Raw genomic sequence first — 12,367 nt, 5'->3', positions numbered from 1 at the left:
CCATCTCAACCCTCACACCAGGTGGGGATAGCACAGGGCCAGCTGGTCTCTGCTGAGACCAAGTTGTGGAGAACTTGCAGAGTTATCAGGTGATCACCGGGCCACGTTTGACTGCTGTGATCTTTATGAAATGATTCAAACCTTCCAAAAAGTTAAGCTTTGTGTCTCCAGCCCACAGAGTATTTTCCCAGGATTCTTCAGGATCATCAGGATGTTCTTAGGCAAATGTGAGATGAGCCTTCATTCATCAGCCTTCTTTGTGATCAGTAATGGTTTGTTTGGAGCTCTCCCATGGAGGCCATTTTTGCTCACTTATTTTCTTATTGCTGAATCATGAACTCTGACTTTAACTGAGACAAGTGAGGTTTGCAGTTCTTTAGATGTTCTTCTGGGTAATAATTCACATCGGCAGTAATGACACCCGGTTACGCCAATCGGAGGTCACTAAAATTAATATTGACTCGGTGTGTAACTTTGCAAAAACGATGTCGGACTCTGTAGTTTTCTCTGGGCCCCTCCCCAATCAGACCAGGAGCCACATGTTTAGCCCCATGTTCTCCTTGAATCGCTGGCTGTCTGAGTGGTGTCCAAAAAATGACGTGGGCTTCATAGATAATTGGCAAAGTTTCTGGGGAAAACCTGGTCTTGTTAGGAGAGACGGCATCCATCCCACTTTGGATGGAGCAGCTCTCATTTCTAGAAATCTGGCCAAATTTATTAACCCTCCTAAAAACTGACTACCCAGGGTTGAGACCAGGAAGCAGAGTTGCAGTCTTACACGCCTCTCTGCAGCTTCTCTCCTCCTGCCATCCCCACAGAGTCGGTCCCTGCTCCCAGACCACCAAAAAACAAAGCTAAAATCAGCAAAAAACTATTTAAGCATAAAAATTCATAAAACTGCTCAAAGAAGTCCTACCATTAAGTAATGCTTCAGTCTTAAATATGCTCAGTCTATCTCTGTTAGTCTTTATCTGTCCATGAAGCCAGATGACACACATCAGATCGTTAACCTGCAGGAATGTCTCACAGACATTAAGGCCTGGATCACCTCTGATTTCCTGCTTCCAAGTTTAGATAAAACTGATGTTCTTGTACTCCCCACAGATCTGAGAAACAGACATTACCTTGGCCTCCAGTAACACTGTAGTGTCAGTATCAGTGAGCTAGCAGTGTCTAGTAAACATGAACAAATTGTCATCAGCTTTTTGACCTTTGAATGCCTTCTAGTGAAAAATGGCTGCATAAAAGGAATCAGTGGTTTCATTTTGATCTGCTGGACAACTGATGCCCTCTGCTTCCAGTTAACAAGCAAATGACCATCAGAATTTATATATATATATATATTTTTTTTAATTTATTTATTTTTGTGGCAGAAACAAGCTTCCACAGAAAGAGAGAGCAGATTTCTCCCATGCTGGCTTCTCTTCACTGGCTCCCTGTTAAATGTAGAATAGGATTTAAAGCCTCCTCACAGACGTAGGTGTCCTGTAGTCCGCTGTTCTCCTGTAAGCAGGCCCTGAGTCACTGCATTGAACCGCTTCACTGTATTAATGGTGCTTGATGGAGCATTTGTAATGGAATTATGTGATTGTTGTTGTGTTGTACAGACCAGACCTTTGCTGAGTGAAATTCTGGTATTGAATTAGTGTGTTACTCATGACTGATTAGCAGATACTTGGGGTTGTGTTTTGCATACTCAGTTTATGAATGCATATTGCTAGAAGCTTGTTAACTTAGCATTCCACCATCTGCTCCAAATATGTGAAAGTCTTTTTGGAGAACAAAAGTAACATGAGGCAGCCAAAATGCTAATATTGATGCTTCAAAAGTCAGCATCCCAAACCAGGAGTCCATGGTCATCTTTTTATAGTCCATGGAGGCCACTGCAGTGAGCTCTTCTAAAGGAGGTGACTTACTGTTTAAAATTACGGTCACCATAATTGATTTCAAATGATGCTTTCTCTCACCTCTCTTTCATACCTGCTGCATTGTCACAAGGCAGGACAAAGCCCCCCCCCCCCCCCCCCCCTTCCATATTCATATTTTTTTAAGCCCATCTTCCCCCACCACATTTAATTTTTCACATGATTTATTGGAACCCTCTTTTGCAGCAGAGGCAAACATGTTTGAGGTTTTAGTTAACACAGTCTTTATTGTAAAAGCCTTCAATATGAGCATACATTACATCTATGACAAGTCAGAGTGGAGGTACAAATATAAGCTACAAAAGGCAAAACTGAAAAATACATCTGCCACAGAAAACACTGCATCAAACACTATACTATACTACTTACTATAATGTAAGTTAGTAAGTACACTTTATTTTTATAGCACCTTTCACAGATAAAATCACAAAGTGCTTTACAGTGTGTAAGTAAAATAAATACAAATAGCTGATAAAAACAATAAGTAAAACATTTAACTAAAATCTTGTCTGAATAAAAGTGTCTTAAGCTGCTTTTTAAAAGAATCGGCCACACGGAGAGACAGGGGCAGGGAGTTCCACAGCCTGGGGGCTACTACCTGAAAGGACAGGTCACCCCAAGTTTAGACCCAGTTTAAACTGGGTCTTAGGGACCCTCAGGAGGTTCTGGCCTGAAGAAAAAAGGGTCAACATTTCGGTGATGAGTCAAAAGCCTCGCAGCAGCATTCTGGACCAGCTGGAGACGAGTGACAGCAGATTTATTAAAACAAGTAAAAAGAGAATTACAATAATCTAAACAAGAGGAAATAAAAGCATGAATTGTCATCTCCAGGTCAGATTTGGATAACATTGCCCTCAACTTAGAAATATTCCTCAAACACTGACTTGTTCAAACAGAACACCAAGGTTTCTGAGGCTTTTTATTTTTATTTAGTATAGTCCTTGGGGTTACAGATCTTGTACAGCACTTTGGTCAACGTCGTTGTTTTAAATGTGCTTTATAAATAAACTTGACTTGACTTGACTTGAGGCTGGGCTGGGAGGAGGAGCCCAGAGAACCGAGGTGTTTGATCCAAGAAACGTTCTGATCCGGAGCAATGATCGGGGTGTCAGTCTTACTAGAGTTTAACTGAAGGCAGGTGTTAGCTAGCCAGTCCTTAACACAAGAGACACAGTTACGTAAGTCATCAAGCTTGTGTAATTCAGAATTATTGAAGGAAGATATGTCTGTGTAGATTCTCAGTTATCCAGGTCATAGTAGTCTCTGGAGCTTGAAAAAGGCGACTGGACTTCTTTTTGTTTCTTGAAGACGTTTCACCTCTCATCCGAAAGGCTTCTTCAGTTCTCAACCAAATGGTGGAGAGACCCAGGTATTTAAACCCCTGTGGGCGTAGTCCCCTGGAGGTGGTTATGACCCTCTATTGATCATGTGCTTGAACACATGTGCCCAGGTGTGAAGGGGGCGTGGGTCATATTTAATCAGTGGTTTCAGTTGAAACCAACTTAGGACGCTCCATTGTTTCCTGTGGCCTATTGAGGTCACTGGAACAAAGGTGTGAATGGGGGTTGAGACGTCTGGGAAGGGAGCTCAGGACAGCACTGTAAGCGGGGAAAGTTGGTGACGTAATCCACCTCCTCTGTTCAATGATGGTTGTTCACAGTGGACATAGATGGCTTCTTTCACTCCTCTTTCAAACCATCTGTTTTCCCTGTCCAAAATGTGGACATTGGCATCCTCAAAAGAGTGCCCTTTTTCCTTCAGATGCAGATGTACTGCTGAATCTTGTCCTGTCGAGGTGGCTCTTCTATGTTGTGCCATACGTTTGTGAAGAGGCTGTTTGGTTTCACCAATGTAGAGGTCCGAGCACTCTTCACTGCACTGAACAGCATACACTACATCGCTGATCCTGTGTCTGGCGGGTTTGTCCTTGGGATGAACCAGTTTTTGTCTTAGGGTGTGACTTGGTTTGAAGTATACTGAGATGTCATGCTTGGAGAAAATTCTTCTGAGTTTCTCTGACAAGCCTGACACATATGGGATGACAATGTTGTTCCTCTTGTCCTTCCCATTCTCTGTAGTTTGTGTTTGGCCTTCATTCCTGTGCATCTTAGCTGATTTGATGAAGGCCCAGTTGGGGTAACCGCATGTTTTGAGGGCTTTCTTAATGTGTGTGTGTTCCTTATGCTTCCCTTCTGCCTTAGAGGGAACACTTTCCGCACGGTGTTGTAGGGTCCTGATCACCCCAAGTTTGTGTTCCAGAGGGTGGTGGGAGTCAAAGAGGAGATACTGGTCTGTGTGTGTGGGCTTCCGGTAAACTTCAATGTTGAGGCTTCCATCTTCCTCGATAAGCACCGCACAGTCCAGGAATGGTAACTTGTTATCTCTGGTGTCCTCCCTGGTAAAACGTATGTATTTATCCACTGAGTTAATGTGACAAGTGAAGGCTTCTACTTCTTGGGTTTTGATTTTGACCCAGGTGTCATCTACATATCTGTACCAGTGGCTAGGTGCCATCCCTTTGAAAGAACCAAGAGCTTTACTTTCCACTTCCTCCATGTAAAGGTTGGCTACAATGGGAGACACTCCAGAGACTATTGAAGGAAGAGTACAGTTGAATGTCATCAGCATACAAATCGTAAGACACCTTATTAAAGCTACTGATAATAATGCCTACTATAACTCCTACTATAACTCCTACTGTAACACTTAACAGCAGTTTTTTGTTTTTTTGTGTTTTTTTTATAACCAGCTCCAAGAATCAGGGCAGTCTTCCCTCTGCCCAAACAACATAAACACATTGTCTAATGCAATAAAAGATTATATTCATAAAAACACTGAAAAGCTGTTTTGATTTCCTGAAAAAGGACAGTTGCTCCACAGTGTGGTAGTTATCATGAGATTAAAGCATTATCCATGATGGCGCCACGCAAAGTTTTCCACTGTTATCTGACAGCCCTCGTTCTCGAGAGGTGGTTTACACGAAACCCTCGAGCAGTGCATCACTGCAGTCTCTCATATCCACTTTGTTCAGTGCATTCACTAAATAAATCAATACATCACAACTTGTACACAACTTTCCCTTTGACAGTGTACAAATCTATGTAACTACAGTTCAGTACATTTAATAGAGGGTCTGAGGAACCATTGTCTCTCCATAGCCAGAACTGCTCCTGTACGGCACCGTAGCCAGTGGTTTAGTCTCTAACATGTATAAAAATCCCAAGGCTTAAAAAGTGCTTGATGAAAGGAGATAGTCCAGAAGTGTGGGACGTCACTGTGAATGAATAAATAAATAAGTAAGGGGGTCCCAATATTTTTAAAGATTTTAGTATCAAGTTGCACGGCTTTTTGGACTTTACTCAACTCCTTTAAAAATGTTTGGCAAACATGGAAATTTGCACTGCTGGTTGATACAACACACAATTTTAAATGTCTTCTAAATTAACTTGACTTATTCGCTAAGGTCAAGTTGACCCAACATTTTTACACGTTGAAATATTGAGTTATCACACTTTCTTATAGCTTTTGGGTCAACTTAATGTTGCTCTTTGAGGTCAAGTTGGTCTCAATTATTCAAACTATGACAACAAGCTCAGTTCATAGCAGCCTTTGGTCCATCACTGCTGTTCTCTCACAGCAAATTGGCCTAAGATAAATTTACAAATTGGTCAGCCCAGAAATGAAGTGCACAAACATTTCTTTTAAAAATCTTTTTATTTTTAACAGATTTAAATAAACACTTAGACTGACACTATTTCTGCAGAGATCAGTGTGAGCTCTCAGCAGTTAACTTCAATAAGAAGCAAACTGAATCGCCAAATAAAACTAAAACCACGCTCATCAAGATGGTTCATATTTGTGGAAGCGGCCATTTCAACCCAAACCTTTTGTGAAACAATCCTAAATCTAACCAAGTACTTTTAAACTTGACCAAAGTGCCCAGAATGCATTTCCTGAGCTGTACTGATCAAAAATAATTAAGATAATCATTTTGGCCATAACTATGCACCCCTAATTGGGGGGGTGGGTGGGGGAGTCCTGTGACTCTAGTCCTGAACAGATTGTTTGGAGATCTCTTTAAATTCTTTGCCAGTCTGATGAACATAAAACATCTTTTTCTTAAACCACGTCGGTGGCTGTGGCTTAGGTAGTAGATCAGACTCTCCACCAATCAGAAAGAGGGTGGACTGATCACAGTGTGTGACTGTTAGAAAGCACTTAGGCACAGATAAATATGCTATATTCATATGTGTGTGATTTAGAACCTGTGTGTACCTGTCAGGTGTGGGTGTTTTCTGAGAAAGGCAAAGCGGGAGGTAACCCACCCTCACAGCTGTGGTCCAAAAAGCATCATTATGTGCAGTGCTGGGAAAAGTATTTTCCTTTTTCTGATTTCTTAATTTTGTGTGTTTGTATTTGTCACACTTACAGGTTTCAGATCATTAAACCAATTTTAATGATACACAAAGATAACCCACATAAATACAAAATGCTGTTTTTATAGCATCATTTTATTAAGGGAAAAACTATCTAAACTTACCTGGCCCTGTGTGCAAAAGTAATTGTGAGTAATTGTTAAATCATGAATTAACTGTGATTAACCACATTTGTTTGGAAAGCTGAGTTCAGTTTCACTGCTACACATGATGGTCCAGGCAGCTGACTGCATGGACCATCGACTACCTCACCAGCAGACCACAGTATGTGTGTGTCTGATGTGGTAGTCTGCAGCATGGGGGCGCCGCAGGGCACGGTCCTCACCCTTTCTGTTCAGTCTGTACACCTCAGACTTCAGGTACAACTCAGACCACTGCCACCTACAGAAGTTCTCAGATCATACGGCCATCATCGGATGTGTATCAGACAGGAACGACGAGGAAAAGGGGCGGGGGGGGGTCATCAGTGATTTTGTCAGCTGGTGTGAGACCAACGCTCTCCAAATCAGCGCCAGCAAGATGAAGGAGATGGTCATGGACTTCAGAAGGAAGTCACCTCTTGCAGCACCGGTGAACCTCCAGGGAAGGGACATGGAGACAGCGGTCTCTTATGAGTACCTGGGTGTTCACCTGGACAGGACTACAAACACAGACATCCTGTATAAGAAGGGCGAGAGTCGACTCCACCTGCTGAGGAGACCGAGTCTGCAGGACTCTGTTAAAGACTTTTTATGACTCAGTGGTAGCATCTGCCTTTTTCTGTGCAGTGGTCTGTTTTGGGGAGGGGTGCACCCAAAGAGACAGGAGCAAACAAACTGGTGCAGAGGTCGAGCTCTGTGCTGGGATGTCCTGGTGATGGTGGTGGGTGAGAGGATGTTAGCAATGCTGACATCATGATGGACCCCCCATCAGCCTCTGCATGAGAGCGTGGGTGAGCTGAGCAGCTCCTTCAGTCAGAGCCTGAAACATCCTCTCTGCAGGAAGGAGCGCTTTCACAGCTCTTCATCCCAACAGCTGTTAGACTGTACAACACATCATGATGTCATCAGTCACCTGACACTTTACCTCCACTGACATCACTTTATGTTAACAGTACATATACATCTTATTTATTACACTCCCACCCATAATGCATACTGTGTATGCTGTATGCAAATTTACTTCTTTTCTGCTACAAATGTGTATAGTGTTGTTTTTCTCATTCATAGCTGTATTATTTTACTTTATTCTATTCTATTTTATTTTGTTTTGTTTATTTTATCCTTAACTGCTGCTCTCATTCTGTTCTTTTCTGTACTTGAGCTGCAGTAATGCACAAATGTCCCCATTGTGGGATCATTAAAGGTTTATCTTATTCCATACCCAGCCCTGATTACTGCCAGACCTGATGAACCAAGAAATCACTTTGTCAGAGAGGTTCTGGTGAAACAGGCTAAAAGATCTCAAAAAGCAGCACATCATGTTCCAATCTTAAGAAACTGAAGAACAGACGAGAAACAAAGTCAGTGACAAAAGTCAGTCTGAAAGGGTTACAGAGCCGTTTCTAAGGCTTTGGGACTCCAGAGAACCACAGTGAGAGAGAGCAGCTATCCACACATGGAGAAAACCTGGAACAGTGGGCAGGAGTGGCTGGCCTTCCAAAATTACTCCAAGAGCACATTAATGACTCCAGGAGGCCACAAAAGAACCCAGAACAACATCTAAAGTCAAGTCAAGTTTATTTCTAAAGCACATTTAAAAACAACAGCAGCTGACCAAAGAGCTGTACATTTAAAATAAAGGAAATAACTTAAAACACAAGATAAAGGAGACAGTTAAAACAGCAAGCATAAAATAATAAAACATAAGTAAAAGAAAACAACATCACTAATGTATCCATTTAAAAGCCAAAGAATAAAAATGGGTTTTCAAACGGGTTTTAAAGGTGTGAACTGTAGGAGAGGTCCTGATATGAAGGGGCAACTTGTTCCACAGTTTCGGAGCAACAGCTGCAAAGGCCCGATCACCTCTGTGTTTTAGTCTTGACCTCGGGACCGTTAGGAGCATTTGCTCAGCAGACCTCAGTGATCTAGCAGGAGTATGCAGGGTTATAAGATCAGAGAGGTAGGAAGGAGCTAACCCATGCAACGCCTTAAAAACAAATAGTAAAACCCGAAAATCAGTTCCAAAACTGACTGGCAACCAGAGTAGGGATGCCAGTATGGGGGATATATGGTCTCGTTCACGAGTGCCAGTTAGTAAACGTGCTGCTGCGTTTTGGATCTGTTGTAGTCGACGAAGTAGCGTCAGACTGATACCTGAATAGAGATGATTACAGTAGTCAAGTCGGGATGAAATAAAAGCATGGACAGCTCTCTGAGTCCGTGAAGCAGAGAAAGGTGAAGGTGAAAGAAGCTAGATTTTATGACAGTATTAATGTGTTTGTCAAAACTAAGATTAGTGTCAATGATCACCCCCAAGTTCCTTGCAGAGGGTTTATTATATATCTTTAAGGGGCCGAGATCATAGAGGTCAGGGGTACCAAACACAATGACCTCAGTTTTCTGCTCATTCAAATTAAGAAAGTTTAGAGCCATCCATGTTTTAACTTCCTCCAGACAATCCAGTAAGGCCTTCAAAGGACTCATTAAATTTTGTTTCAGTGGCAGATAGATCTGCGAGTCATCTGCATAACAGTGAAAGGGGATGCAATGTTTTTTAAAAACTGAGCCCAAGGGGCGGTTATGAATTGAAAAGATGGCTGGGCCAAGAATGGACCCCTGGGGCACCCCACATGAGAGCAGGCTTTCAGAGGAAGAAATCTCTCCCAGCCTAACTGTAAAACTTCTGTTTGTTAAATAGGATTTAAACCGTTCAAGTGCAACAAAGTGCTCCAGTCGTGATAAAAGGATACCATGATCTGCAGTTTCAAAGGCAGCACTGAGGTCTAAAAGTACTAAAATGACCCCCGAGTCAGTAATAGTTAAAAGGTCATTTAAAACTTTTAAAAGTGCAGTTTCAGTACTGTGGTGTGCTTTAAACCCAGACTGAAATACTTCAGTAACACCATTCTGGTCTGAGAAGGTCTGGAGCTGAAGGACAACGTTCTCCAAGACCTTTGAAAGAAACGGCAGTTAAGAAATCGGTCTGAAGTTGGATAAAATGGAACTGCAGGCCTCACTTATCACAGTGAAGGTCAGTTATTTGGTTGAGGGGGCAACTGCTCTTTCACATGGGGCAGATAATAAAGAAATATATGATCCTTTAAAAAAAAAGTATTTAATATTAAAATGTATTTGATGAGCAGCATGGTGGCGCTGTGGTTACTACTGTTGCTTTCAAGGTGCAAGAGTAACTACTGTGTAATAAGAGCTCAATAAATTATACCATTAAAAAAATTGTATTCAATAACCAACTGTTCACAAGATAGCAGCATTATCTGCTACATGTGTGTAACATTAAGGAGACACATGAGACAACAGGGAGCAACATAAACCTAAACTCCCAATAATCTCTAATCTCAAAAATATTTATCTGAAGACTAAATGGAGAATAAATTGTAGTGCCCAGCAGTAGCTGCAGGTCCAGCCTCAGTGCAGTAGATTAACATCAGCTCCCTGTGGTGTGTCACATCAGAGCACAGCAAAACATTAGAAACGAGGACAAACTGAACTCTGAGCATTTGAAGGAATCAAAGCTCAAACACAGCTTTTCAGGCTAGTGTGTGTTTGTATTTGTGTGTCACACAGTGGTGTGGACACGCCAGTCTCAATAACACATTTATCAGCATCCTCCCGCTCACAGTGTTCCTGTGGATGAACTAGCCAGCAGTTGTGAAAACGGTCCGTTATGGTTTTCATCTTGCTGCATGGCCGTGATGCTGGTTCTCTGTTGGAGCTGCTCAGAGAGGCCAGCTTGGTTAGATACTCACTGTTAGACCTGAATGAGTCTGTGCATGAAGCCGATGCTGATGGAGATCAGGTAGGAGGAGTGAAGGCCCAAGACACCCGTTGCCGAACCTCCATGCTCCCCCTTTTCTCAGTTTATATTCATGCAGCAATCCATCAGCCAGGGCCGGCCTGAGGCATAGGCAATGTATGCGGCTGCATTGGGCCCCCTGACCACCAGGGGCCCCCAAGCTCACCTAAATTTTTCATGAAACTGATTATTTTTTAAATGTGCTAATGTCCTAAAGGAAGGAAGAAACTATTAAACCACTCCAGAATTATAAAACTGTAACAACACTGATTTAATGAGTAGGCTATTTGCTGACTGACTGCGTGTGTCAGCGTGCAGTTCAGGCAGGCTGCACATCGGCAGGGATCCAGGTGACCTTATGGTCCATCAGTTTCGGTCATTTGTGAATGAAGCTACAAAACAGAAATGTGTGGTCCCTGTGAGGCAGAGAGGAGGGAAAAGACAAAGGTATGTTTCCATCAGTAATTACGATACGTTTAGTTGGTAACCAACTCCAAACGTAGTTAGCTATCACTAGCTGGCTAGGTATGGTTTTTATTATGTCTCTATCAAAAAAGTGCAACCTGTCAGCCTGTGTCACCGTCCACAGTGTGTCTAGTTAATATATTTTTTGCTTGGATCTTACTCTCATGGTTCTGGGTTTATGACTCAGAATTTTTTGGGTTTTGGACATTGAGATTTATCTTGTTAATGTTACTGTTTGATTCCTAGTTTATTGTGTTTTTGCAGTTTTGAATTTTTGTCTTTTTCTGGTATTTCCTGGTTGGTTTTATTGTTTCTATCCTCAGGCTTCTTGGTTTAGTTTTCTGAGTTCTGTTCTTGGCTGTTGTTCATTTTCTAGTTAATCCTGTTTCAGTTCTCTGTGTTCCCGGTTCGGTTTGGTGTTTTATTGTTTCTGGTTTGTTCTCCTCTTAAGTGGATTTAGTCCCTGTTCCTTGAGCTGTAGTTTGAGTCTTCCATCGTGTTCCTTCGTCTTGTGTCTAGTTATGATCTTGTCCCTCTACTGTAGGTGTTGTAGTCCCTCAGTGTGTCTGTTTCCCTGTGTGTCAGTATTTGTCTAAATCAGCAAAATAAGAGAGCAGGTTAATGAGGCGATGTCTGGACCAAAGCCCTGAGGTCATTTTGTAATTATATCTGAACTGACTCATATGATTCTGCGTGCTTCTGTCATTTTATGTGAAGAAGCGCTAATCTTGGGAAACATGTCAGAATCTTTTCCAGTTACAATGTGACAGTTCAGAGACTGACAGCCCTCCCCTGTAGCCGTCATACTAATATAGAAATTCTGCCTATTACATAATAAAACAACAGGACCATAACGGTGTCTGCCTTCAGGCAAAGGTATAACAGAGATTTGAATCAAGTCACAGTTCCACAGAAACAGCTGGCTCTTCTTCACATGGGCCAGATGATGTTCATGCTCCACAGATCTTTAAAGAAGCCTGACTCGTACGGTCTTCAACTGCAGTGAGCTCAGATGACAATAAATACAGAAGCGTGACATGTGACGTTCTGTCCCGTGTTTTCCAGTCTTGTCTGCTTCTGCTGTCTCAAGGACAGGTCTAGACATTGTTGTTGACTCATGTTTTATTGGTCTCATCATGTGCTTTGTTTTTTAATCTGCTGATCACAAAGTTCTGATTATTTCCATGCTGCATCTTGGGCAGAAAAGGTCTCCTCTGGTAATTACATCTGTAATTTCAAAAAGAAATGTTCAGTATATATTTGCATGAAGAAGGAACTCACTGATGAAAGTGCCATGTTCTCCCACTACCTTGCCTTTTCATAGTTTAAAAAAATATATTATAGCACAGTCCATCCTATTGATCATAAAGTCACATGTTGCGAAATGGGACGTTATGGTCTCGAGCACTTATCTCAGTGACGGTTGACAGAGTAAATGCTGGTTAAGCAGTTACACTAGTACACAGGTATGAAGGTGTGGCTCAGAGCTGAATGGCTGCCAGATCCACCTATCTACTTCTGAGCCCCACCTGTCGGAGTGAGGGAAGTGTGTGTGTGTGTGTGTGTGTGTGTGTGTGTGTGTGT

At 42.1% G+C, this 12,367-nt stretch overlaps 1 protein-coding gene across 4 annotated transcripts in view; it reads left to right on the top strand.

Annotated features, from left to right (window-relative positions):
- The window catches only part of amot (angiomotin), a 69,906-nt gene that overhangs the window by 1,174 nt on the left and 56,365 nt on the right, over positions 1 to 12,367 (top strand). The gene's annotated exons all lie outside the window — the stretch shown is intronic.

This window comes from Archocentrus centrarchus, chromosome 14 (assembly GCF_007364275.1).
Source record: "Archocentrus centrarchus isolate MPI-CPG fArcCen1 chromosome 14, fArcCen1, whole genome shotgun sequence".
NCBI classification, from domain to species: domain Eukaryota; kingdom Metazoa; phylum Chordata; class Actinopteri; order Cichliformes; family Cichlidae; genus Archocentrus; species Archocentrus centrarchus.
Note: the sequence above shows the minus strand (reverse complement) of the source record. Positions and strands in the feature narration are given on the sequence as shown.